Raw genomic sequence first — 5,013 nt, forward strand, 5'->3', positions numbered from 1 at the left:
AAAAAATCTAAAAATGTATGTTTTTGTAAATAATGTGATTTTTATGTTGACTCGTTACTTTTACACAGTATACATTGTTTTTGTGTAGGTTTATGTAGGTGTCATCAATGTGCAATGTGAGTACATATTTAACTATCGGTATTTAGTTTAGTCTTAATTGTACATTGAGTTTAAGGAACCTGTATAAAAGTGTGTAAATGTTACCCATTATTTTTGTTTAACACATTTCTGTGCTTGTGAAAATAAATGTTTATTGGTTACGTGGCTTCTAATCAAAGAAGTGTTTCGGGCAGATTTTTGTGTAGAAATAATAAACACAAAACCATAAAGTGCAAGAAGAACATTGGAGAACACGGAGGAAACAAGGTTTATTTCTAATTGTTCCAGACAAGTAATAGTATGCCATTGTTTGAGACACATCCTTGTCCGGTGTTTTTGTAATGGAGACGATCTCCAATCTAGTCTAAAGATTAGATTTACCAAGGGATATGTTAGGTCTGTCTCTACTGTAGGTTTCTGTTTCTTGTCAAAACATATCGTCATGAGAAGATGTGTGTGTTTATCACTCATTCATTGGAGTCCTCCCGAGCCCTGTCCTAGTGCCAGTAGCAACAGAGTGCCCTTCCTTTCTGGGAGGAATCAGGGTGGACGTGAGGGAGGTGCTGAGTTGGGATCTCTCCCATAGTTAACAGTCTGAAGGTGTGTGTGTTTATCACTCATTCATTGGAGTCCTCCCGAGCCCTGTCCTAGTGCCAGTAGCAACAGAGTGCCCTTCCTTTCTGGGAGGAATCAGGGTGGACGTGAGGGAGGTGCTGAGTTGGGATCTCTCCCATAGTTCACAGTCTGAAGGTGTGTGTGCTTGAGTACTTACTTGTGTGTGGTGATTTCGCAGGCATGTCCCACTCTTTCCACACTATCACTTCACACAAGACAAGATGGGTGTGTGTCTGTTTTCCTTTAGGTGGATCTGGTGGACTAACCGGGACATGAGTCTGCAGAAAGAACATCAAAATGGCTGTTTCAATAGTAAAATGGCTACCTCTTCCTTTCTCTTTCCTTCACGAACACACTGAGATGACTAGATATGGTAAAATGGTACAAATTTAAAAAACACTGCTGAACTTGAAAAAGGAAGTGACACAGTAAGAAAAGCTTTTAAATGTATTAGATACAGCTGCTCTCTTGACCTTGTCACACTTCTGTTAGGCCTACTAGGTGACCTGAGCCGAGCTGTACTACTAGTCTGGTTATGCACCCAGACTTATACAGTCGTGATAAAGTACACCCTTTGGAAAGTGGTCTTTTTATTTTTGGGCACATGAACATTTGAGCTAAATTCCAACCACATTCATTGATAAATGGAACCCAATGGAACAATGCAGGTAGCCTAGTGGTTAGAGCGTTGGGCTAGTAACCATAAGGTAGATCAAATCCCCAAGCTGACATGGTAAAGATATGTCGTTCTGTCCCTGAACAAGGCAGTTAACCCACTGTAACTAGGCCATCATTGTAAATAATAATTTTTAAAATAAAAAACAATTAAAATGACCAAAAATGCAGTTTCCTTATGCAGACAAAATGTGTACAGCCCTAACTTTATCATGGCTCAAATGTGGATCTGGTGCACCAATACAGGTGCAAATGATTAGAAATGATTAGAGAGTACCTTGGAAGTGTACAGCCTTCCATAAAGATTAGAAACTTGGTTTGGTCTTAACCATATGGGTGTATGGTAACACATCAGCCAAGATCAAAAAGACCTCAGAGGCCCTCAGAAGAAAGATTACCGATGACCATGGGTCTGGGAGGAATAACAAATCCATTTCCAAGCAAAGTACATCGTTCCACTGTCCGACAGATCATCTACAAATGGAGACAATTCCAGACCACAATCTACCTAGGACAGGTCGCCCCACCAAATTCAGCCCAAGAGCTGATCGAAAGATGCTCAGAAGTCTCTAAGAACCCCAGGGTAACATCAAGGGATCTACAGGCTCTAGACACTCTAGACACAATCAATGCCCAAAGTGGAAGGAAGAAGTCAACTGTCAGAAAGAGACTGCACAAACTTGACCAAAACTACTGGAACAATGTTCTGGACAGAGGGCATTCTTTGGGAGGTCAGGAAGGAAGAAGCTTTCTGACTGAGGGCTCTCATCATTTAGTCAACTATAAATTCCAAATCTTACCTGAGAATTCAAGACTGTCAGAGTGACGTTTGCCAGACAACACCTGCCAGCTACAACAGAATGGCTCCAAGAAGAAATAGGTTATGGAATGGGTCAAACAATGTGCGAAATCTGGACAGACGGGGCATCTTTGCAGCACTGTAAAGAAGAGTGGGGGGGAGGGGGATCCTCCCAGTCGATATAAGAGACTGATAGACAGTTACAAGAAACGGCTACATTAAGTTATTTCAGCAACACCAGCTATTGAAGCTAGGGATTTACATTTTTAATTTTAGATGTTTTTGTAATGAATAAATGATTACAAAGTATAATCTTTCAGTTTCATTTGTTAAATTAGGTTATCTTTGTCTGTCAATAGTGTTGAAGTGAAGATTACATATCCATCTGTCCAAATAAAACAACTTTCCAGGCGGTGTACTTATTTTCCCCTACTGTATTTAGAGTTTGTCTGCTTTAAAGAACGCATGCAATGCTATGGTTCTAAAATCCACCATAGTTGCCGAATCTTTGCTTGAAAGAATGGTCTGAGAGGAAAATATTGGAGATGGCACACTGAAAAGGGTTTCACTGTGAGCAGGGTTTATGGGAGGATTCAATAACACTTCACAGGAGATGGATGTGTGTGTTTTCAGGTGGCTCTCGTGTATTTAACCTACTTGGACCTGGTTCTCCTGACACCAGTGTAATATACTGAATCTGGTTGCTTTCAAAACACACATCCTGACATGTTACTGTACAGCTTGAATGATAGAGCCTAGTGTGAAGACAGTGGAACCTTTTGCTCGTTGTGAACAAGCTAGCTTGCTAACGTCATGTACAATGTGTATCTTGCAAATCACATCCTAAAGGTGATATTTTCTGGTCTTTTGAAAGCAAAATGTATTTTGGAGAACTGTCACAAACATACCAGGGCGGATTCATATGTGAAAATGACCTCGAGGGTCTGGAGAGACAAATTTATGACATGATTTCAAGGTATTCATATCCCTTAACTTATTCAAGCAATCAATCACATTTATTTATAAAGCCCTTTTAAATCAGAATATGTCACAAAGTGCTATACAGAAACCCTGCCTAAAACAAAACATCAAGCAATGCAGATGTAGAAGCACGTTGTGAGTCCTCTTCTAGCTGTACTGGGAAAACTCCCCTAGGAAGAAACTCTGAGGGAGAGGAACCCGACTAGAGAAGAACCAGGAGGGTTGGCCAGTCCTAGCTTCTAGCTGTGTCAGGTAGAGAGGAACCGGCTCTGAGGGTTGGCCAATCCTCTTCTAGCTGTGTCAGGTGGAGATTATAAGAGTACATGGCCATTTAAGGCAGATTGTTCTTCAAGATGTTCAAATGTTCATAGATTACCAGCAGGGTCGAATAATAATAATCACAGTGGTTGAAGAGGGTGCAACAGATCAGCACCTCAGGGTAAATGTCAGCTGGCTTTTCATAGCCACGCATTCAGAGGTCGAGACAGCAGGTGGGGAGAGAAAGTCAAACAGCAGGTCTGGGACAGGTAACACATCTGGTGAACAGGTCAGGGTTCCCTAGCCGCAGGCAGAACAGTTGGAACTGGAGCAGCAACACGACCAGGTGAACTGGGGACAGCCCGGGAGTCATCAGACCAGGTAGTCCTGAGGCATGATCCTAGGGCTCAGGTCCTCCGGGAGGGAAGGGAGAATTAGAGGGAGCATACTTAAATTCACCAGATAACAGGAGAATGACACCAGATATAACAGACTGACCCTAGCCCCGGCACATAGACTATTGCAGCATAGATTCTGAGATGGGTGGGTCAGGGGACACTGTCGCCCTGTCCGACAATACCCCGGACAGGGCCAACCAGACAGGATATAACCCCACCCACTTTGCCAAAGCACAGCCCTCACACCACTAGAGGGATATCAATAGACCGCCAACTTACTACCCTGAGACGAGGCTGAGTATAGCCTGTGAAGAGCTCCTCCACCGTGCGAGCCAGAGGGGGCGCAAAACCGGACAGGGAAGATCACGTCTCTGACTCAACCCACTCAAGTGCCGCACCCTTCTAGGGATGACATGGAAGAGCACTAGTAAGCCTGTGAATCAGCCCCTGTAATAGGGTCAGAGGCAGAGAATCCCAGTGGAGAGACAGCAAGGGCAGTTCATCGCTCCAGTGTGTTGCTGTTCACCTTCGCACCCCTGGACCAGACTACACAACCATAGAACCTACTGAAGAGATGAGTTTTCGGTAAAGACTTAAACATTGAGACTGAGTCTACGTCTCTCACATGGATAGGCAGATCATTCCATCAAAATTGAGCTCTATAGGAGAAAGCCCTTGCCTCTAGCTGTTTGCTTAGAAATTCTGTTTGCTAATTCCACATTTTACAGCCTGAATTCAAAATGGATTGTATTTATTTTCCTCACCCATCTACACACAATATCCCATAATGACAAAGTGAAAACATGTTTTTAGAAATCTTTACAAATTTATTGAAAATTAAATACAGAAATGTTATTTACATAATTATTCCGAACCCAGAGTCAATACATGTTAGAATCACCTTTGGCAGCGATTATAGCTGTGAGTCTTTCTGGGTAAATCATTTTAAACACTATTTTGTACACAGTAAGTACATGCAACTTACGTTAACCAAATGACTCTTGAACCTATTTAGGCCCATTACTAAGGGGTTGAATACTTAGACTCAAGACATTTCAGCTTGATTTTGTATTAATTTGTAAAAATGTCTAAAAACATAATTCAACTGACATTAGGGTGTATTGTGTGTAGACCAGTGACAAATCTAAATTGAATCTATTTTAAATTCAGGCTGAAACACCACAAAAT

Source organism: Oncorhynchus nerka, unplaced genomic scaffold (assembly GCF_034236695.1).
Source record: "Oncorhynchus nerka isolate Pitt River unplaced genomic scaffold, Oner_Uvic_2.0 unplaced_scaffold_2622, whole genome shotgun sequence".
NCBI lineage: Eukaryota > Metazoa > Chordata > Actinopteri > Salmoniformes > Salmonidae > Oncorhynchus > Oncorhynchus nerka.